The following is a 24808-nucleotide window of genomic DNA, read 5'->3' as shown; positions in this document are numbered from 1 at the left end:
ACGTGGAAGGAGGCTGGAAAACGAGTTACTGTAGCAGCCTGCTGTGATTTGAATGAGGGCAAGCTTGCTTTGTTCTGTACCTAGGCAGATAATATCGAATATCACTGAAGATAAGCCATTTTGCAATTATGTTTGTTCTCCGTTATAAACAGTATTGGTGGCCTGGTTTTCTTCGTCAGCTACCTTTTCCACCGGGTACAGGTACTCAGGATTCTCTCTCTCTCTCTCTCTCTCTCTCTCTCTCTCTCTCTCTCTCTCAAAATATATGTGTGTGTGTGTATTCCATCGATCGTGACCGGGCCAAATATCTCACGAAATAAGCGTCAAACGAAAAAACTACAAAGAACAAAACTTGTCTAGCTTGAAGGGGGAAACCAGATGGCGCTATGGTTGGCCGGCTAGATGGCGTTGCCATAGGTCAACTGCGTTTTTTTAAAAATAGGAACCCCCATTTTTTATTACATATTCGTGTAGCACGTAAAGAAATGCATGTTCCAGTTTTGACACCACGACATCGCCAACTATGACTGAAATGGGCACCGACACAGGACGTTGGCACAGTGGAAGAGCGTTTCATGGTCTTCTTCATCGTGCACATAGGAGGGCGCGAATCCGTCGTCTTCCAGGGGAACAGCACCTTGACACCTGTCCTGTGAGAAGGAGAAAAGTTGCCGGCAGCTCGATTATGCTCTGGGGAACATTCACGTGTGTATCTATGGGTCCAGCGGAGCTAATGCAACGCACAATGACGGCCAAGGATGTCATACACTGGTTGCAGACCACGTACAACCCTTCATGACCATCATGTTTCCCGTAGGCAGTGGGATTTTTCATTAGGACAATGCGCCTTGTCATAAGGCCAGGAGTGTGATGGGGTGATTCGACGAAAGCAGTGACGAGTTACAAATGAAGTGCTTGAGCCCGCTCCCCCGCCAACTCGCCAGATGTGAACCCGATCGAATGCATCTGGGATGTGATTCAATGTGGCATCAAAGCTCATCGCCAGCTCCCCAGAATTTGACTTGTGTTTGCAGTGTTTGCAGATGTGGTGCAGCGACCTACTCAGGCAGCATTGCTTCCATGCTGCGACGCGTCGCCGCTGTTATCCGTGACAAAGGTGGACATGTCCTCTATTAAGTAGGTGGTCATAATGTTTTGGCTGATCAGTGCATAGTCTTCCCCACTAACTGTAACTCCCTTTATTACATTTGACGAGTATTGCATGGTCTGTGTTTAATTTTGTAATAATACTGTTGATCAACTGTATCTCATTATTTGATAGCTCCTTTAATTTGAACAATTTGAATTTGAATGACAGATCATTAAAGTTTATGTAAATATATATTCGAGTACCACGTACAAAGTGCGTTCATGTTTCCTTCATTCTTTAGGTGTTACTGTGGGTCACTGCCCAAAGCCATTTAAAATCAAACGAAGAAAAAATACCTGTATTTAACAGATAGCGAAACTGTAACGTATGAACAACCCATTTCATCAGCGGATAATGTTCGGGCTAAATTTATTAAATTTATAAACTATTTTTAAACGAAGGTAGGCTTGGAAGATGTAGGCCATACGATGCGAACGGACGTGTACTTGTTAACGATGAAATTTTTCTTACCTGTATTTTTCTGTTTTTCCTTGAGTCATTTCCCTCACAGAATATCTAAACCAATTGTTCCGAAGTTTCGCAGACACAAAAATTTATTTTTATGCAAATGCCTGTATTCCAAATGCTAGCCTTTTTTCTACTTCGTCAATGGTAGCTCGATGTCAATATTCTCGCCATGGGCTTCACTCGTTTTTGCAATGAACAACAAAGAAAATAACACAAAGACAAAAAATTGTTCTGCTCACGGGGAAAACGTCCGATGAATTAACAGCTCATCAGCACCATTTTTATAACAGTGCGTCTGTCTGCGTCCCGTGTTTTATTCTCTGAACGTAGTGTTAACACGCGCTGAGGCGCGTTAAGCCGTCGGCAAACGGGACGAGTTGGTTGACGTGATTTTGCGCTCCCAGTGTTTTCCAGCGCAGCTTTATCTGGCTCGCAAATGATTCTTGCGTAACACAAACGCGGGTAAAATTCCTATGCTACCTCTATTAAAACGGACATTTCCTCCCTTGGCCACATGCTAGTGGTGTTTTTCTGTCTGTGGTATACATAAAGAAGACCAAAAAAAGAGAGCTACGTGTCCGTGTCAGTCAACAAACTCACTCCTTTTAGAGGAAGCGTTAATATTTACATAATATTAAAGAAATTATTTCAAGTAATTTCGTAAGAAAGTCTCACAACCTTTTGGGAAACGCGAAGGTGAAGAAAAAAACATTGGTACAACAGGACTCAAAACTTATAGCGACCTAATCTCTACACTGTAACATGGTATCTCTACACACCACGGTAGGATACAGCTTCGTTTTAACAGACTTTGGATTTTATGTTACAGTCTTCTATAAGCTTTAATTGCCTGCACGTTATTAATTTACATTTAATTATAACAAATCCTAACAAGAACTGCACGTTTTTCATTACCCTTTAAGTGCCGTAGCCTTAAAACGGCTTGCTCTGATAACACGGGAGTTAAAACGGGATGATGAATAAATACGAAAATCCTTTAACTTCTAATATGATGTTTCCCGTTGTTTTATTATAACAAATGGTACAATAATGATTTCTCCCAGAGACATTCAATATAGCGCTGCTTAGAAAAATCGTATATTCATGAGCAGCAAGTTGCTCTAATGAACACGACAAATTCGATATGACGTCTCGCTTTCTGTGGGCTACAGGCTTCTTGCTCGTGACGTATTGGGCTTCTTGCTCGTGACGTATTGAGCGCTCTTGCTTCCTATTGGTTCTACACTACTGGCCATTAAAATTGCTACACCACGCAGATGACGTGCTACAGACGCGATATTTAACCGACAGGAAGAAGATGCTGTGATATGCAAATGATTAGCTTTTCAGAGCATTCACACAAGGTTGGCGCCGGTGGCGACACCTACAACGTGCTGACATGAGGAAAGTTACCAACCGATTTCTCATACACGAACAGCAGTTGACCGGCGTTGCCTGGTGAAACGTTGTTGTGATACCTCGTGTAAGGAGGAGAAATGCGTACCACCACGTTTCCGACTTTGATAAAGGTCGGATTGTAGCCTTTTGCGATTGCGGTTTGTCGTATCGCGACATTGTTGCTCGCGTTGGTCGAGATCCAATGACTGTTAGCAGAATACGGAATCGGTGGGTTCCCAACGGCCTCGTACCACTAGCAGTCGAGATGACAGGTATGGTTGTAACGGATCGTGCAGCCACGTCTCTATTCCTGAGTCAACAGTGGGAGACGTCTGCAATACAACACCCATCTGCACGAACAGTTCGACGACGTTTGCAGCTGCATGGGCCAGCAGCTCGGAGACCATGGCTGCGGTTACCCAGGACGCTGCATCACAGACAGGAGCGCCTGCGATGGTGTACTCAACGAAGAAACCTGTGTGCACGAATGACAAAGCGTCATTTTTTCGGATGAATCCAGGTTGAGTTTACAGCATCATGATGGTTGCATCCGTGTTTGGCGACAATGCGGTAACACACATTGGAAACGTGTATTCGTCATCGCGATACTGGCGTATCACCCGGCGTGATGGTATAGGGTGCCATGGGTTACACATCTCGGTCGCCTCTTGTTCACGTTGACGGCACTTTGAACAGTGGACGTTACATTTCAGATGTGTTACGATCCGTGGCTCTACCCTTCATTCGATCCCTGCGAAACCCTACATTTCAGCAGGATAATGCACGGCCGCATGTTGCAGGTCCTGTACGGGCCTTTCTGGATACAGAAAATGTTCGACTGCTGCCCTGGCCAGCACATTCTCCAGATCTCTCACCCATTGAAAACGTCTGGTCAAAGGTGGCCGAGCTACTGGCTTGTCATAATACGCCAGTCACTACTCTTGGTGAACTGTGGTATCGTGTTGAAGCTGCAAGGGCAGCTGTACCTGTGCACGCCATCCAATCTCTGTTTGACTCAATGCCCAGGCGTATCAAGGCCGTTATTACGGCCAGAGGTGGTTGTTCTGGGTACCGATTTCTCAGGATCTATGCACCCAAATTGCGTGAAACTTTAATCACGTGTCAGTTCTAGTATAATATATTTGTCCAATGAATACCCGTTTATCATCTGCATTTCTTCTTGGTGTAGCAATTTTAATGGCCAGTAGTGTATTTTACGTGACATGTTTCCGAAATATCGCAGAAGTTATTTTGCGTTTCACGCAACGATACGGCTTCTGAACATGGAGTAGCAGGAAGTGATGTCACAAAATTCGTAGAGCGCCGTCAATGGAGATTAACTCGGCTTTAACGCCAGCGCGTATGACCGGTTGACGCTTAAACGCGCGTGACTTTTCCGTCATGTGAACTTAGATAAAAACTGAAAATATATCTAGGGGACGATTAAAGCTTCATGACAACTCTCTGTTGCAGTTTACGAAACATAGCTGCAAATCATCATCGAATGCCCAGTTTGGGAGAGGAACGGCTTAGGTCGATGGCTGTCCTGTCGACTGAGGAGTGCTGGTAGGCGCTGAGAAGAACCAGCAGGCCGCACCGAAAATACGGCGGCTCGTCCTTGCGCTGACGGCGTGCTCTGATCGCGGCTAAATGGATGGCGTCACCAAGGCTACGGGCCCGCGGTGGAGGGGGCGGCCAGCCGCCGTGATGGCGCGACGCCACGGACGCGGCTTCGGCGGCGGCAGCACTCGCTGGGCAGAGCGAGCAGCGCGCACCAGGCCTGTGTTTACGCTCGCACACCTTCGGGGCGGGACAGGTTGCGCAGGCGCCGGCAGCGTCAGCGGAAAAACTTCAGACAGCGCAGCGCCACAGGTTGGCCGTCTGCGCAGATAACAAACGCCCTGTCCGCACAGGAAAGTCCGTTATCCGTGTCCGCGGGTATTGAAATTCTGCAAACCACGTTCATCCGTTCAGTTCGCAAGTGCTCTGGCGGTAGGCTAGCGTCTGGCTCGAATTTTCGCTGTCAGAGCTTCTATTGGCTCAGATCACAAAGCCAATCATATTATTTTTTTCAGTTTTCACTTGCCACCTCTTGTGGTGGAGAGCGGTTTAACTGAGGACTTTCAGTGTTCGTTTTTAGCCAGATGAGGGGTTTTACAGTTTACGGGTATTATTTTATGACAGTGCATGGGGGCTTATTTAAAATGCAATAATTTTAGTAACTGTGTGTCCGGTTACGAAGTCTCGTAACCGGTTGGCCCTGAGTAGTATTAGTACGCAATCTGACTGCATAAAATAACAGTAAAGAATGAAAGGAAATTTCCGTTAACACAATTGATTAATTAAGCCCCCTACAACTATAAAAGCTACGAAACAACAAAGCACAAGTGTAACTGTTCTGTGTGTGGTAGTGTGATTCACCGTACATGTATCTGGCACGGTTCTTCCTCAATACGACAAGATATTGTAAACACCATTTACAATGAACTAATTGAAGAACCAGAAATACTATAATTGCACATAGAAACCAGAATTACAAGTCTAATACATGAACACGAGCCAGATGCTTTGTTGATTGAACCTGTGACCAAGAGGCATTGTCATTAAGGAAATATGAAATAATTTTTTTTGTTACCCCCCCTATATATTGACGAAAAATACACTTTGATCATTGCAATATCCTCCACCTATATATTACACCAACCGAACAGCATCTACTGTCTCGCCCAACAGAACAACAACTGCACACGACATCCTCTGAACTAGTACTGCTCTCGACATCCTCTCAACAAGCACTGCCCACGGCAACCTCTGAACTACTACTGCCCCAGTGCAGGCGGTGTAATAATAATCTTTGGCGCAATCTCTGGCGCTGTGACTCAGTGTAGCCACCTTTCAGCATTTCTGTTTGGAAATTGGAAATTTGTGGTAAGTTCCTATGGGACCAAACTGCTAAAGTCATCGGTCCCTAGGCTTACACACTACTTCACCTAACTTAAACTAACTTACGCTAAGGACAACTGTAAGGTGGCAACGGCCTTGCACCTTACATGAGTCCATTTAACGTGACACTTTAGGTTTTGTTGGAGTAATACTCTAAGTTACGGAGTAGGAAATATACGTGGAAACGCATCGGCACGCGAGAATTCCGCGATTTTGTAATTATAAGATTTTGCGGAAAGGCAGTACGCGAGACAGAGTCGCACGGTTCCGGACTGCGCACCTAGAACCACGAGACCACCGCGGCCGGCGTTTAGAGAGGCCACATAGGTCGCCAACCTCTGAAGGATGTGCGGCTGCATGTGTTAAAGTGTTTACCAAAACAGAGCAGCTACTGAAGCGCTGGCGAATACAGGAAGGTGATTATTAACATTGAAAAAAATACTCTGGCTAATGTACTGTATGATCACATTCAATAAAGAATAACAAGTCTGTAAACCCTAAGCGAGCTTTATATGGTGTCTGTAGTCTTTCAGCATCGAAAAGGTCTTTCGTGCACCAAAGTAGTGAATTCCTCTGCAAATGTCAACATCTGTTTTCCCACAAATGCACCGCACAAACAATACAGGAAGTATGCAGCAGCGCTGTGTTGTGTCAACCGCCCACCGACCATCTTTGTCTTCAGCCGTCTCCAGGCTTCTCATGCTCCAACACTGGATCTGAAGATGGCTAAAGTTTCTAACGAGTAATTGCCTAAATGGAACTGGCAACTGTTGTCTTGTTAAATAAGATAAAGTAATATTATTGACATGTTTCACTCTAAATTTCCATTTGAATTCTGAAACTTCTTTTCTTTCCTTCTTTAGCTTCTATGATATACAGGTTCTACAGTTCAGAAGGAAGTCTTCACCACTTCTTAGGCCCAGTGTTATACCACCCCTTATTACCTTGAATTGTTGCTGTCCCCTCTCCATCTCTGTAGATTATATTATTCTTCCTCTCCTATAGCGTGTACCTGTTTTTCTGACAATTTCAGACATATTGTGTCACTTTACACGGTCGAACACTTTTTCTGCGTTGAAAAGTGCTCTGAAAGTGTATTGACTGCTCACAACTATAGTACGTTTCTAATTTAAATTACGTTACAGCAGACAGATAAATCTGAATCATGCAGTAATAATAATAATGAACGTATGGCATTGGTGGCCGGGAGACCCCTCGCGGGGCGGTTCTGCCGCCGCTCCACAAGTTCTTTAACGCCACTACGGCGACTTGCGGGTGAATGAGGATGAAAGACACACTTGACCTAGTCATCTCGAGGCAGAGACCCCGCCGGGAATCGAAGCCGGGACCCCTTGCGCGGGAAGCGAGAACGCTACCGCAAGACCACGAGCGGCGGACAATCATGCAGTGAAATTTGCGGATATACTAAGAATTAAACTTGTGCTTGCCTCTACAATTTGGATTTAGCGAAAACTTTATCATACATTACTAAAAAAAGATTTTACTGCTTCTCAGCAGTAGCGCCCCACCGTCTTACGTACTATGTGTACCGCCTCCCTTAACGACAAGGATGAGCTGCTTCTCAAACCAGGGTTATGTCGTATCTCGATTTTCTCTCGCTCTATACGTTCCGCAATTTGACGATATAGCCTCATTTGCAAACGCCGACTGACGAAACACTGGAGGTCACAAGAACAGATAAGAGAAATGCTATCTGTACCGCATCCGCAAGTCTCTTGTCCACATCCGTAACCGCATGCCTTTGATCTACATCCGCGGGTATTAGTGTTTTCTGAAGCACGTAACTCTACTCGGTACAACGAGCTCTGACGATAAGCTTTCCCCAGGCCTGAATTTTGTAACCCGAGGTCCGCACTCGGCTTTGAAGTCTTGCTACGAATTAACGGCTGGACATGCCCTGACGGAAAAAAAATCCCAACTCCGAAAAAGAATTCTGCGACATAAACGAAAGCTGGTGGGCGTGTTAGTACGTCTGAAAGATTTTGTCTGTTCAAATTTCCCGCCAGTAGCATAAGAGTGGCGCTAGAAGCACCACTATGGGAATGCAAAACAGTTTTCTTTGAAAATACGCTCTGTAACGATCGTGAGCTTAACTACATTTGAAGTTGGACGTGGTGAATTGATACTGGTCAAGAATGTCTTTAAGGAAATGTGTGTGAAATCTTGTGGGACTTAACTGCTAAGGTCATAAGTCCCTAAGCGTACACACTACTTAACCTAAATTATGCTAAGGACAAACGCGCACACACACCCATGCCCGAGGGAGGACTCGAACCTCCGCCGGGACCAGCCGCACAGTCCATGACTGGACCGCCTGAGAACGCTCGGCTAATCCCGCGAGGCATCTTTAAGGCGACAAATACGCCATCATCAACACATGCCATTATCAACACACCGAGTTTGAACCAGGTCATGTGACAGGGCTACGAGAAACTGGATGTTCCTTCTGCGATACTGCAGAAAGACTTGGCAGGAATGTAGTCAGTGTACATAACTACTGGCAGCTGTAGTTACGAGAATATGAAGTCGCAAGAAGACCGGGCTCCAGACGGCCACGTGGCACTGCCAAAAGGAAAGACCATCGTGTTCGGTGTATGGCTCTAGCGTATCGTACTGCATCTGCACCAGCAATCTGAGCAGCAGTGGGCACCAAAGTGACACAACGAACTGTTAATAAAATGGTTACTTCAAGGACAGCCTCGAGCGACACGCCCTATAGCGTGCATTCCACTGACCCCAAACCACAGCTGTTTGCGGCTTCAGTGGTGTCAAGCGAGAGGTCAGTGGCGGGCAGGGTGGAGGTCTGTTGTCTTTTCCAATGAAAGCTGGTTCTGTCTCGGTGCCAGTGATGGCCGTGTGTTGGTTAGGAGGTGGCCAACTGAAGGCCTGGCAACGGCCTTGCCGCAGTGGATACAAAGTTCCCGTGAGATCACCGAAGTTAAGCGCTGTCGGATGTGGTCGGCACTTGGATGGGTGACCATCCAGGCCGCCATGCGCTGTTGCCGTTTTTCGGGGTGCACTCAGCCTCGTGATGCCAATTGAGGAGCTACCCGACCGAATAGTGGCGGCTTCGGTCAAGAATACCATCCTAACGACCGGGAGAGCGGTGTGGTGACCCCACGCCCCTCCTATCCGCATCCTCCGATGAGGGTGACACGGCAGTCAGATGGTCCCGGTAGGCCACTCCTGGCCTGAAGACGGAGTGCGGTTGAGGGCCTGCAACCAATCTGCTAGACACACTGGACCTACACCTGGAGATATGGTCCGAGGTGAATTTCGTATAACACCAGGAGCACTTTTGTTGTTATCCCACGCACTCTGAATGCAAATTTGTATGTCAAACTGGTGATCCGATCTGTTGTGCTGCCGTTCATGAACAGCATTCCAGCGGGTGTTTTCAAACAGGATAACTCGTCCATATATCGCTGCTGTAACCCAAAACGATGGGCGACATGTTGCGCTGGCCTGCTCAATCACCAAATGTGTCTCCAATCGAGCTCATAATGGACATCATCGGAGGACATCTTCACCGTCATCCACCAACAACATGAACCGTCCCTGTATAGACTGAACAACTGCAACAAACATGGGACTACATCACACGAACTGACACCCGTCGCCTGCACGCTTGCATTCTGGCGCTTCGCCGATTATGCACGATTTCACTTTTGGGATGGTTTATCGCTTACATTAACATGTGATTTCCAATGTTAATCACTTGCATATGTTACCTGGACAAATGTATTCCCGGAATTGTATGTGATTTTGGACGTAGAATTTGCAGCAGGTGTTGTGCCTAAGGGAATTGCGTTGCAATCCTTGGTGTTCAAGTTATACATTAACGACGTGCCAGACAATGCTTACAGTAACCTCAGACTTTTGGAGATGATATGGTGGTATATAATGAAGTACTGTTTGCAAAAATCTGCACAACTATTCAATAAGGTCTTGATGAGAATTCAAAGTGGAGCAAAGACCGTCAATTGGTTTTAAGTGTCCAGACATGTAAGACTGTGCATTTCACAAAACGAGAAAACGTAGTATCATACGGACAACAATTACAGCGGCTCACAGATGGAATCGATTAAGTTACACAAATAGCTGGGTGTAATCATTTCTAGGGATACGAAGTGGAACGATCTGTAGAAGACCCCATTTCATTGATGTAATATTAGGTAAATGAAATCAGTCTGCAAAACAAGATTTCTTCCATAACACCCATATGACCCATGCAAGCACATTGCTCAAGTATGTGGGACGTATAGCAAGAAGAATTAACTGCGGATATTGAACGACTACAAAGAAGGTTTGCACTAATGCTCACAGATTTGTTTAACCCATGGGAGAGTATCAAGATAATCGCAAACTATCCCGTGATACACATGAAATCTATTCGCAGTTGCGACATGCACTGTAGCGATGTATTTATCTGCCGGCACCAGGCAGCGACTGTCAATTAAAATGCCCTCCCCTGTACGGGAATTACATAATGTGTGTACGAGTACAGGCTGTGACGGAGGACTTGTGGGAGATTGTGTCTGGCCCATAGCCGTGCGCGGATAGCCAAAGTGGTTAAGGTGACCGCTCGCGTAAAGCAGGAATTCCGGGTTCGAGTCCCTAATCGGCGCAAATTTTCACTGTCGTCATTCCCTTATACAGCTGATGGTTGATCGTACTGACAACTGCGAATACATCTCATGTATTCCATAACGACTGTAGACGCCGCAATGCCTGTTCCTTTGGGCATGCATGCATGTCTGAAGACACACTACATCGTTCTTCTAATCAATACAGGAACTGCAATATCGTATTCCGTGATAGCCTATTTTCAACGTTTCAAAAATGTAGTTTAGGTGATGAATCTAGGGACATATTACACCCCCTACGAATCGTTCCCGTACGGATCGCGAAGTAATAGTAACTACAATGCGCACACAGACGTTTAATCAGTCATAATTCCCATCCCACACCCCAATATGTGTATGCAACGGCACAAAACCAAATAATTAACACATCAGGGGTATACAATATGATAGCTCACCTTTTTATGTGCAGTGTGATAACTATGGTGTAAGCTATTACTGTTCCGACTGAAAAGTGATTTGATGCAGCTCACTTCGTCTCTGCATGACGAATGCGATCTACAGGCTGCACAAAAGAAATTACGTATAAAAAATTTAAAGTGTGTAGAGAAGATACAATGAAACATTGTTTTGTGTGACAAAAATGTCACGGCTGCCCCGTTTTTCCGCTAGCAGTCCATGAAGGTTCTGACACTAGTTTTTGTTTTAGAAATGTCGTTCACCTCTTGTGGATTTCTTTTTGTTGTGGGAGGTGAAGCGTTTCGCGTATGAGACACCCAGAGACACTTTTTTTTCAGTTTACTGGCTTTCGGGACGTTCCCATACAGGTATCTCAATAATGGAATGTCAGTTATCACGATACGAACGTAGACGTAACGCAACACCCGGGAATCGAAACGGGACCACTTCGGTTAGCGATCCGCCGCGCTGACAGCGCATCAACCGAGGCGGACTCTATAGACGCTTCAGAAGAGGTGGTTGCCCGTTCAACTGAAGCTGCAGTCATTATTCGTGAAACACCGGGTTGTATTCGTCGTGGTGGATACAGACACTGACTCCAGCTGCATTAATGTAAATGGGCATTATATTCAGCAACTTCTCTAAAAGAGTATTCATCACACGGAAGTTTGTACTCTGGCTCATCAGTAGCGTCAAACATTCATGGATCCCTAGCAGAGAAACGGTGCACCTGTGACATTTTTGTCATAGAAAAATTGTGTCTCCTTTTATCTCCTTTAAACACTAAAATTTCGTAAAGGTTCTGTTTTCATATCCTATACATCCATTTGAAACTGCTGACTGTTGTCAAGGCGATTACAATGTTTACCTCCCACACTTCGCTCGTTACCAAATAGACGATTCATTGACGCCTTAATGTATATCCTAACCACTGATCCTTCTTTTAGCCAAGTTACGACACATCTCTCCCCCCCCCCCCCCCCCCCCCCGCTCCTCCCGATTCGATTCGAAATTTCCTGATTATATTCGATCGATCCATATAATGTCTGGCATTCTTCTGTAGCATCACATTTCAAAAGCTTATGTCTCTTCTTGTTTGAAATGCGTAGCGTCCACGTTTCACCTCCGTACACGTGTACCCTCTAAATACCTTCAGAAAAGACTTCCTGACACTTCGGAAATATTTTTCGTGCTATAGCTAGTGTACACTTTATATCTTCTACTTTGGCAGTCAACAGTTTTTTGGTGCCCAAATAACGAAACTGATTTACTAGTTTCAGTGCCTCGTCCAATCTAACTGTAGGCGCTACAGTCTGGAACCGGGAGACCGCTACGGTCGGAGGTTCGAATCCTGCCTCGGGCATGGATGTGTGTGATGTCCTTAGGTTAGTTAAGTTTAAGCAGTTCTAAGTTCTAGGAGACTGATGACCTCAGAAGTTGTCCCATAGTGCTCAGAGCCATTTGAACCATTTGAACCAATCTAATTCCATCAGCATCACCTGATTTAATTCAGTTACCTTCGATGACTCTTGTTTTACTTTTGTTGACGGTCGTCTCATATTCTCCTTTCAAGACACTGTCCATTCCAACAGAATTCCAATACCTTCTGAAAACCTCGAACATTTATTTCTTTTCTTTAAACTTTAATTCCTTTTCCACACATTTCTCCTCGTTTTCCTTTACTGCTTGCTCAGTGCACAGATCGAATGACACGGGGAATAGACTGCGCTATGTCTGACTGATTTCTCGAGCGCTGCTTCCATTTCATGTCTTTCGACTCTTATAACTGTATGCTTGTTAGTTTTTCCCTGACGTTGCAACTTAAAACCAACGAAATAACGACCGTTTTCAAACCAGTAGACGGTCTGTTTCGGTTAAAGACTCTCCTTTATACATATCTGCGACTTCGGCATTCAGCGATTAATCATTGCGTGACACATGGAACGTGGCCCTGAGGGTCGTTAGCACTCTTGTTGCATTGCCTTCCAACGTGGTCTCTCCGCAGCGTGAAGATGCGCGCGCGCGCGCGTGTGTGTGTGTGTGTGTGTGTGTGTGTGTGTGTGTGTGTGTGTGTGTGTGTGTGTGTGTGTGAATGAAGGGATGAGGAGGTAAAAAGAGGATGTGTAATATTTTGTGAAAAGGAACAAAGAAATGTCATCGAGCGCCGTATTATCTTTTTTTTTATTTAGTCATGGGTGTGTTAATTTTTAACAATTACAATTTTATCGAGAAAAGTGAAAGGTGTTCTTCTCGTTTCGTTGGGACATAAGACATGAATTCGATTTGACCCAAACAATCAAAAAGACAACACCATAATCGTAGCCGTAGGAGAACGCTGTGAAACGTGCGGTCAGGATACAGGCAGTGCTGATGTTCACGTTGTAGCGAAAGCAGTAGTGTAAACGGAAAGTCAGCTAGGCAGTCCACATTGATAAAACCCAAAACGTTTTTATCCTGACAACGGCTGTAGGCTGCGGGTGGCATCCATCAGTTCTGCGGGGACGCCACCGACGTACGCATGCATAAACATACACACAGTAAGCCACTAGTACACCAGTGAACGCTTCTTCCAAACACAGTAGAATTGTTGAGTAGTCAGTCATCAACATGGAATACGCATGTGAAATACTGTCTAACAGTGCCCTGTTTCTGTGCACCTAGTTTCTGTAACAAAGCGTCAGCAAGAAGGCCGAGTTGGCGGATGGCAAGATGTCGTAAGAATATCGCGGTACCAGTTCCCAACAACTATTGTTAAGGTCATCAGCTGCGAAAGTATACTTTCTTGTGTGTCAGTTCTCTTGTCAGACACGCGGTGATGTTACTCGCTACCCTGTTTGCTGGAACATTTACTTCACGTAGCACTTTTTTCATAGTGCCCCTTGTGTCATCTCCGAACGGCAGGTTCTTCATATGAGTCCATCTGTGTGCAGGATTTGTGGGAAACATGCGTGCAAAACACTACTTTCTAATCCCTACTCAAACGTGATTTGTCATTGTTGCAAAGACAGTACTTTTGTGTCTTGCAGTCACAAGGCGTCGAAACGTTGTGTGTAGGTAAAAGACATACAAACTTCGTTGTAAAAGACATACAAACTGCGTTTAACGAAAACGACAAAATTCTGTATACGAGAACGCAACACTTTCTTTGATGCAGCCGCTCGGCACAGTACCGGAACTGCAGACGGCAGCCACTGGAGAAAGTGATAAAAAGAGAGAACGCCCCAGACGCTGGGTGTGACGCAATCAGCCACGTGACTGTTCCAGTGCTTCAGTTGCCGTCAGGAGCACGCCGTCCTTCAATTGTCTCACGATCTGTTCTTCGTCCGTTGTTGTCGGATTCATCTACTTCGCTACTAACACAACGCGTCTGAAGCCTGAGTTCATAGTGTAGCGGTTCACTTTACGCACACGTACGCTGTGAAGGTACAGTACTTTTTAGGCCGCGAGGATCTACCACTATTGCTAGATCAGAACAACGATTTCGTGATCAAGGAAGTGGATGATGATGTCGGTTCGCCTTAATGCGCGCGCGGGCGCAGTATGGTTGTGGCACTAACGAAGAGGTGTTTTCACACCGAATACGTTGGCAAATTCGTAATTACAGAGTAGTGCTGAAGTCTGCTTTGCAGTGTCGTAATAGCCGTCCGTATCTTTTATCTGCGCACTTTGGCTGCCAACTTCAGACGCGGCGCTCAGAGAGACAAAGAACGCGTCGATAACGAATCACGACAATGTCGCAGCGACGCAGACCGCCCGACGCCAGTGTAGTAACATTCTTTCTGTATTTTACTTTTAAATCGTAATGTGTCTTATTGCAGCTGAATCCGGTTCTAGTAGTAACTAAATAAAAACATGATCCACATTGTACTGTCGCTCTGCTGAGCACACGACTCAAATAAGGCACCAGGAACCTTCGTTAAGTTATTGCAATGATGCTGCTATAAACGAAACAGAAAAGATTAATTTAAGAATAGGTCATACTGTCCATGAAGATTAAGTGATTGACTGATTGAAGTTTTTGTGGTTTTTACGACACAATCACATGAGCATTTTTCAACCAGTGGGCATCTTCAGATTACCCTGCTAAGCGGGTCCCATTTCCTTTAGTCTGATGATATCACTGACTGGCGAACCCGGTTTCACTACTGCGAAATGTATCTGTCAGTGCGTGGTATGAAACATTGAGTTGTTATGGTGCTTCGTTCTCTGTAGCGATATCCAACTACTATAGGACCTACGCGTGATGAGTAATAGCTTCCGTGATCTGGAGTAGTAGACCATTATAGATCTGGCTCTTGCCTGCTTCTGCAGGCGGTGGCCATTTGCCTCTCCTCAATTTGCAAGCCGTAACATTGTATGAAATCTGTTCTGTTTACGGTGTCTGAATTACATTGAAGCGCTCACGGGGAACCAAGTCAGCAGCTTCCTGAAGTTTGTGTGGAAATACTGATAATTACGAATTTGTATTACTGCACTCAAAACTGGAATTTTGCAAATAATATGTATTTGGAAACAAGAGGACGTGAATTTTTCATAAAAAATATGATTAGATATGTGTTAATTAACAAACATTTGATGGATTTTACATTTAAAATATAGGTATTGTTGCCCATATCCTAAGTTAGCCTATTTTCACAGCATTCATGCCTGTAATGGCAATGGATTCCGTGCTTTAGTGTCTTCGCAGCCTCTATTTTTATTATTATGCTTTGTTTTCGTGGCAAATTGCAAATTTTCCTTGATTATTTGGATATTTTCACTACTGTGTGCTCTCACACGAGCGAGATCAGAGATCATATATCTGGAAGCGAAAAATTATTGAGGTTTGACAATAACAGATCAGAGCCGACACACTGTACATAAATAAGAACACAAGGTTATTACCCGATAACATTTTGATTGAGAACGTCATGTCTAATGAAGGAGAAAAATACAGTTGTTTATGACATTATTACTTACGTAACAAAAAAACGTAATGAATAAGCTAAGCAGACACCGTTTATTCCTTTATAGCTATTTGTTTGATGTGTTTGAAAGTATATATTTTCGCTTGCAAGTAAATGTCGATGTTTTTAAATGCTGTTACACTTTTCAGCACTTTTCCAAACAAAACTGATCAAGAAGTTTGCTACGACCATTGATAGACTTTGTCGTTGTTAGTTCCTTAATTCGGATACCTTACTCTGACTTTTTGTGTCAATGATGGTGACTCACAACCTCACCTCCGCCGTTCGGTACTGGACTACTCGAAGTGACGTGACGTGACATGACGTGATGGACAGCGTAAATACACGCTGGCGTAAGGTACCGTGAAGTGATGCCAGTCTATTTTCCCTTCAAAGCTAAGAGCCCACTTTATTCTAGGTTTCAAATTCAAATTGCTATGGTGTCTGCAAAACGCTTGTACCTAATCCACAGCACCTACTAGCGATATTATGACATTTAAAATTTATAGGACGCATTGTGGACAAATCTACACCGTCTTGAGATCACGTGACCACGGTGGCAGTGGTACTGACAACACAAAATTACTCAGTGCATCAAAATACTCACTCCAGAGGTATTTCTACTCTACGATATACACACATCTTTGTGCTTAAATTATCATATCTCCGTTCTTGTCGACATTAGTGTGTGTAACGTTTAGTCGCGAGTGAGTTATACTCGTAGCGAGATGAAAGGAGTAAGATGTGTTGAAAGTGCGTTGTGGAATGTACTGGATATTTAAAAATAGTTTTGAAAAGATTATACAATTCTGCAACGACTTATTATTTAATTAATGTATAGAGTTAGAAAGTCTGGAGACCTTTTCTGTAGTCAGGGCGAAAAGGAATCAACTACTAAGACTACTGTGCCATGAAACAACAATGATCGTCAAGAAACAAGCTGAATTAACAACATTTTCCCACTGTAATTATAGAAGATAATTAACTGTCCTACTCACTCTTTGCTTCGTACTTCACATAGCTGAACATTTTTTGATCCCAACATGAACGCAGCTGTTGCATGTCTTGGAACATGCTGACACTAACAACAATTTTCGAACATTTATTAAATAGTATAATGAGGGTGACGGGTCAGAAACTGTAATGCTGAACAAAGCGGTTTTGATATGATCCAGACACAACAATCCAGAGTATTGAAATGTGGTGGTTCTGAAACCAATTACAGACCATGATCGACTTATCCATTACGAACAATATCTGCGATTTAGGTGTCGTCTTACACCAGCAGCAAAACGTGGCGGTGTCCCTGAAACCATCTTCCATATTTTTCAAACGCGGAAATCATTCTATAATGATCGTGCGGTCTATATTATCAACTGTATCCGCACCCGGCCACTGTGTACGTTCGGAAATGTGTTCAAAGAGATCAGTCACGTAAAACGTCTGCCGATTCTTCCGAATAAAGTATTCCACGTTGTTATCAAGGGCGACCGCTACATCGTCAATCAGGCTAGCCATTAAATTACCGTTTCGTCCAACAGTAATTAATGAATTATCAGAAATGAATGATTATCCCATATACTAAAACAAATTCTTCTCCGCCCCCTCCCGTCCTCATAAATTCATTACGCCAATAAAACTAAAATTCTATTAAAAACAGATCCGAGATGCGCTTCGCAAGATACTTTAGGGGCTGGCTTACTCATTTAGCCAGACACACTACCACACGGACAATAATTTGACGTATTGCTATATCTCTAAGCATGTGCGTACATGGTAATATACGTGAAGATGATGGCAGTAGTAAACACTTTGCGAATAAAATCCTGTATCGATGGGTATCCGCAATCAAAATTAGTTACAATTTAACGGACTAAGTCAAGCTTACGATTTTCTAATTACATTACGAACTGTCATAATAATTATCATTGCTGTTCAAGTCACTGTTATTACTCTTTCGGCACGGAATGTCGCTACATTGACTTGAATGGAAAAATACGAAAAGATTTCATAAAGTAAGTTATACATTCTTATCGTAGGCCAATTAACTATTATTGAACACTTCAAAGTGATGCACATACATGACACTAGTTTCCAAAATGTCTTCTCCCAAGTTGTTCTTTGAGCTTGTCGAAAAGATGGTAATCCCGTGGGCAAGATCTGAACTTCCTGACCAGTATCAGCCACGTCTCTTCGACCTGTTGACATCTTTTCACTATAGCAGGACGCGACATTTCATTTGGTCCATATACAGCCAGAATTTGTCGGTGAATTTGCTCGCAATTTAGATATTTGATCCAAAAGAATCTTACTGTCCCGCGTACTTCGACATTGGATTGCGTTTCCAGTTGCAGCGCCAGTTCAATCGCACACTCCATGAGCCTGTTATCCGTACCGCTGCGGAACTGTCTGCAGGAAACCGGGAACATGTACTCTCTCCTGACAATGCGCCATTCTCGTTGCGCAATGGTCTTCGCGTGGGATGGCACGTGTAATTTACTTTCTTTAGTTCCTACGCAGATGCGTTGTTGACATCTGCACAGGCTCAAGATGGCGACATGTCCCTTTCCCCTTTTGCGAACGATTACGTGTACATCCTCTTTCTGTCGTACCAGAAGCTGCCTTACATTTTGTTCATTCCTCTTTCTTTTGTAATAGCAGATCTCACTTTCATTATATTTCGATATAAAGACTGTTCTGTGATACACCGTCCATTGCAATCTTCGCTTGTTCGTCTGACTTCTGCTAGTGTGTCTCATATGACGTAAATAATGCACGGTATAAAATCAGTGAAATCTACAAACGTTTCTCATAAATATATTTACAGTTTCTCATAAATATATTTACAAGTAAAAATGCAATGAGTATTACATTGAGTAATGTAGTAAGTTAACACGATTTAACATTATTGTGAATCAACGAACATTTGATAAATGAACAATATCATTAGTATTTAATATTATACAGTATATATCGACAAACTATAACACGACTTCACTTGACTTCGCAATGTTTCGGACAGATTTAAAAAAAAAATCGCAAATTCCGTGCCGACTCTAGTGGCCGAGCGGTTCTACGCGCTACAGTCTGGAACCGCGCGGCCGCAGGTTCGAATTCTGCCTCAGTCGTGGATGTGTGTGATGTCCTTAGGTAAGTTAGGTTTAAGTAGTTCTAAGTTCTAGATTCCGTTTCAGTAATTACAATAATAATCTGAAGTCGTGGAAGTGTTATGGAATCAGGTAGGCTATGTTGTATTAAATTTTGGTCGTCAGCAGTCTCTTGTTCTTAGCAGTGGAACGCAAATTACAAGGTCAGTTTTCAAGAGACTGCCAGAGCTCCCATGTATCAACGGTTTAATCTCTTTTACAAAAGGCTTGCGGGTGAGCATGTGGATAAAGGGACTTCCAGGTGACGTGCTGATAGTATTTCTGTCACCCGCGCAGGGCCCTGCATATAGAACCGCCGGATATCAGAAGGCGCAATGCCCAGTGGAGCACCTGTTACTTTTAAGATCAAATAACCTCGCGGGAGAAGCGAGTCGGTATTCAAATATCCATCCAGCCATCTTGATTCGTGTTTCCTATATCACTGCAGAAGAATTCTAGGACAGTTCCTAAAGCTATGACTGCTCCGCTCCCGCTTCGTTCTCAAAATCAGGTACGTAAAGACCCCTCTTGACGGTAACTTGAACTCTGACCTTCCTTCATTACTTTATTTTCACTTTGCTGCGCAATTACAGCAGGAGGACGATGCGGAGACCAGAAAAATACGGCATGTTCTATTTTCTTAATCAGATGGCCACGTCATGAACAGCCAATGAGGAGGTGCAGCGTTGCAGCATTAAGGACTCTTGTAGCACACACACTCCGGGCAGCCAGTGACGTTTATGGCTTCTCATCAGACATAAAACCGCGCTCAGCCTCAGACGCTGCAGAGGGGAGCGCTTAAAATAAATGCCACGTCGTTAACTCACCTGGCGAAATCGACGATCACTCTACGCGCTGAAGACGTCCGGGCTTCGCATGCTCACTTCCTGCGGGAGACAGAAAACACGTGATAAGATACTTAGCTCATAAAACAGGAATCACTTTTATGTAAACAAATTAATTACACAGACCACACCTTAAACAAATCACTTCTTTAGTTAGCTTTAGTCATTTTAGTTTTCAAATGCAGAAATAAACGAACAGCTGCGCGTTCAGCTGCGGAACGCTAGTGAAGACGCCGTATCCAAAAGGATCACGCACCGCAATAGAACTGTCTATTTGATGACGGCTTACAAAGTCCAAGCTGTAAGTGTTCGCGGTTGGGACTAAAACTAAAACTCTTTTATAAGACAGTTATCCACGTCCAGAATTGTAACGCACAATACACTGAAAAACTATATTATTTACGGAACTGTTTCACAGATAACTGACTATTCATCTGGAAATTTAATTGATATGATACAAACCTCGAGATGATGTATGTCCAACATACTCTCATTACTGTGACTTTTCCCAGACTCCTACTGGAAATCTAAAAGTTCAAATACAGCTCTTCACTTCCGCTTTAACACTGCTGTTGAGCACAACAGGAAATCATCACTGCTATATGACTCGACGAAGTAAACTGTAGACGCAGCCGTAGCGAGAACCAAGTCACTCGAATACTTAAAGAAAGCAGTTTTCTGAAAACTAGCAATGCAAGGACGAAAAGCAATAACGGAAAATGTCTTCACGGACAAGCGCTGCTCCCTAGTTAGCATCATTGCATCTAATGGCGAAGAGGAGGAGTAAGGTGTGACAGTGCTGATTGAAAAGGTGACGGAATGTGCTTTGAAAAGCAAAAGTTGAGTAAGGTGATGGTGAGTGAACTACAGGAGGGACACGACGTCAAGCAGATGTGTACCCCAAAGAAGTAGCAAAGTGTACAGAATACACATTTCATTCCCAGGCTGAAGGCGTGTGGAACCTTGAAAGTTACTTCAAACAATGATTTCACACGTAGTCGCTCGTTTCATAAAAACTGATAATGTGATTGAACGTGAATGTTCGACAATAGGTGGCACCTCAATCGAAAATATCGGTGCACTTTTTCAGTGTTCACAAGAAAAACGTCGATACGAAAACTGTGTCAGCGTACTAAAGTGTTTTACGGGAGTGTTCGCTGAGCCACAAAGTAGCTAAAACTACGTCCGTTTCGCATTCACGTCGTGCATGAGCTTCGTGAACTTGACAGAAGAAATAAACTACATTACTGTCAATGGTTTTTGCGTTTTATTCGCAACAGTGTTCCGGTGTTGGATTATGTTTTGTACTCTGATGAATCGTGGTTTCATCTGCGTGGTTATGTAAACGGTAAGAACGACAGAGTTTGGAGTTCAGAAGATCCTCACGTTTTCCATGAGAACATATTACAGTCACATAAGATTGGAGCTAGGTGTGCCATTTCGCGCAAGAGAAGTGTAGGCTCATTTTCTTCTGCAAAACGAGAAGAGCGGAACGTTACCATATCATCGTCATGGAATAAGCAGCATTGTTAGGGACCGATGAACGACATGGCTGGCTGCAGCAAAATTGCGCAACTTCGCAAACAGGGAATAGCAACACGATAACGTTCCTTGAATTCTTTGGAGGACACCCAATTTCAATGACCCGTGGCCGTCTAGATTCCCAAATTTCTGTCCCTCCGAATTTTTTCTTTGGGGGCGGATAATGTCTACAACAATGTACAATAACAACCCTCATACAGTCGACCAAATACTTAGTTTAAGTGTATACAAGCACATTAATAAAGAATTAATTTTTTTGAATTTTGGTTGCATAAGTTCCGGCTGATCCTGTAGTCTCACCGACACAGGCAGTCAAGCGTCGTGAGCAACAAGGATAAGTCAGATGTGCTGCATGTCCTATTTCTGTTTTTTCTGTTTGGTCTACAACTTAAAAAAATTTACAATTCGAAATATTGGGCATCGCTAGTCACTATTTTCTCCCGTCTTTCGGGCAGCGTAAGAATCTCGCCGCGTAAGAACCAGGCGTCCTTTGAGGGGATCCATTAATCAGTGTAATTTTGCACTTGTTCGAATAACCGAAAAGTGCTGTTCACCCAGACCGTGCGCCAATGATCGAAAACTGTGGTAGTCTTAGGGAGCAATATTTGGAGAAAACGGCGGGCGTGTTAGGACTTCCCATTTCAACGTTCCCAAGTAAGTTTTGCGACATGCGGACGAGCACTGTCATGCTGCAGAACCACCTTTTCGTGTCTGTCACTGTAGTGTGGCCGGTTGACTTTCATTGCTAGGCGAAAACGCAACAATTGCTTTCGATAACGACCTCCTGTGATTGTTTCCGTTGGTTTTAGTAGCTTCGAAAACCTTCCCTCTTTCATCGCCACGCCGGCCTTAGATGTCAAAAATCACCGTTCTTGAAGCGCTGAAGTCATCCTCTGCCAAGTCCTTTCTCTAATAGGTGCCTCACCGTAAGTATTACGCAGCATTTTATGAACCGCAACCGCAGATTTCTTCGTGTTACAGCATAAAATTAAAACTTTCCGCCAACGACGAGAACTGGGTTTGTATGTTGACATTTTCAGTCGAGCCGGCCGGTGTGGCCGTGCGGTTGTAGGCACTTCAGTGTGGAACCGCGTGACCGCTAAGGTCGCAGGTTCGAATCCTGCCTCGGGCATGGAAGTGTGTGATGTTCTTAGTTTAGTTAGGTTTAAGTAGTTCTATGTTCTAGTCTTAAGTCCCATAGTGCTGGGAGCCATTTAAATTTTCAGTTGAGAATAACTTGATGATGCAATCACCGACAGATTAGTATTTTGATGGCGCTGTGTTTACAAGTGCGTAAGCTTACTGTACGACACGACCCACAGCCTGTACCACCACTTGTCGCTCTTACCATCTACTGCAAAACGGCAGAAGCAAAATTGTTGATCTAATAACTGAGCAATTGAAACTTCCTGGCAGATTAACTCGGGACCTTTGCCTTTCGCGGGCAAATGAGCAATTAATACAGTGGCGCATATAGAGGCGACAGCGCTCCACTTGTAAGATGACTTGAGTGTCCACTGTTACGGCAGCACGACTCTGCTGGCGCCCTTGCCAGGTGCTAAAAGGCCGGCTCGGCTGGCGGAGCCGCAGTCCAGGAGGCAGACGACGCTGCCCCCAGGCTTCACACTCCAGCCCGCTGTTTCGTAACTCTTCAGACAGCTGCGCTTTCACTCTCGCTGCCTGCAGTGAAACTGATGCTACCTGCTACCTGAAACGCACCGCATTAGCCGCCCACTGTCGGCTACGTGGGCTTTCCGATCGTGGTGTTTCCGACCTTTTAGCAGGTGCCGCAGGTACCGTGGGACTTCCGACCAAGCAGTCTGCACAGTGAATCTTCCAACCAGTCTCTCCCCCCACCCTCCCCCCCCCCCCCCCGCCAAAAAAAAGCTGATTTACGCCAGTCGTTCACGAGCAGAGGGTGTGCTGTCACCAACAGCCTTCGTTTGCATATAATTTCATAGGCCTAAGCTACAACGACGAAACGGAAGCCGCGTCTTCTCTAGGGCGGTCATCGCTACTAAGTGCACACAAAATGTGTTGAGTTCTTCGTGAACTCCGAACGGAGTAAGTGCCAAGGACGTCCAAAAATTGAAAATGGCAGAATCATGGCAATATACTTGCTCACCTGATAAGCAGATGTGCAGATTAAAAAAACGAGTGCATAACTGAAGAAAAAGTGTCCACAAAGAAAAGATTGTTTTCCAGATTTCTAGAGGGGAATTACAAGATTTCCGAGATAAAGGTTTAGATTTCAAAACAGAAAGCAGGTCAGCAACGGTCGTAATATAATCTGTCCTTTTTTTTCTTATTATAGATGGGGATTTCAACTGACAGTGCTACTATACTGCATTATACGTACTGAAGCAGACTTAACGTAATTATAACAACACGTATTCCAATACAACTTAGGCATGAGCAAACATTAGTCCAAATCAGGAAGTACAATCATTCCTGTTGTGTCTAGGAATCCTGCATACTCGGTTCGCTAGACAAACAAACAATTCGTATTAATGAGTTTTATTATAACAAGAAAATTACGATACTTAACGTTAATAGATGTGTTGCAAGCAAAGAACGACATACAAAGTAATCAGTCTTCTTCCGAATAGACAAACACAAGTGTATGCTACGTAAAGAATCCTAATGATCGGGGCTACGATGCGTTGAAGTGCGACGCCGCCAGTCTGGTGCGGCGCTTACGTCCTCTTCACTAAGGGGCCGCTGCTGTCGTGTTGTCGTCCTGAAGGTACGTCGGCCAGTGTGTGATTACCTGACTTCTTCTCACGGCCTCATCTTCTTTGTCATTCCCGACTGGCTTGCCGGCGCTGACTTTACGCCGTAAGAACTCTCATGGTATCGAACATGATGGTTTAGATGTTGTCGCAAATATGCTACATTATGAGCAACTGCAAGACTCCATTGTGTAAAGCAAGAAGGGAAGCTGCTGGGACGGCCCAGAACCTTGGCACTATACGTGGTGAAATACCCAAAACTTGCACCGCAAATATTGCGCAACTGAAAAGCACTATTGATGTCCGGTTTTCAAAAAAATGGTTCAAATGGCTCTGAGCACTATGGGACATTAACATCTGATGTCATCAGTCCGCTAGAACTTTGAACTACTGAAACATAACTAACTTAAGGACATCACACACATCCATGCCCGAGGCAGGATTCGAACCTGCGACCGTAGAGGTCGCGCAGTTCCAGACTGTAGCGCCTAGAACCGCTCGGCTGCTCCGGCCGGCTCCGGTTTTCAAAGAATAGTTTGGCAGTCAGCGGCTCATATTGTTAGCCATTAAACAGT

The 24808-nt window shown here is 44.3% G+C and overlaps 1 protein-coding gene across 1 annotated transcript in view; it reads right to left on the bottom strand.

Moving 5' to 3' along the window:
- Positions 1-24808, bottom strand: part of LOC126336785 (uncharacterized) — a 1589831-nt gene that overhangs the window by 657589 nt on the left and 907434 nt on the right. The window contains exon 5 of the mRNA XM_050000805.1: positions 19942-20001. The gene's annotated coding sequence lies outside the window, so the exon portion shown is untranslated. The remainder of the gene's footprint in view (positions 1-19941; positions 20002-24808) is intronic.

Source organism: Schistocerca gregaria, chromosome 2 (genome assembly GCF_023897955.1).
Source record: "Schistocerca gregaria isolate iqSchGreg1 chromosome 2, iqSchGreg1.2, whole genome shotgun sequence".
NCBI classification, from domain to species: domain Eukaryota; kingdom Metazoa; phylum Arthropoda; class Insecta; order Orthoptera; family Acrididae; genus Schistocerca; species Schistocerca gregaria.
The sequence above is the reverse complement of the archived record's forward strand: the minus strand, read 5'-3'. Positions and strand labels throughout refer to the sequence as shown.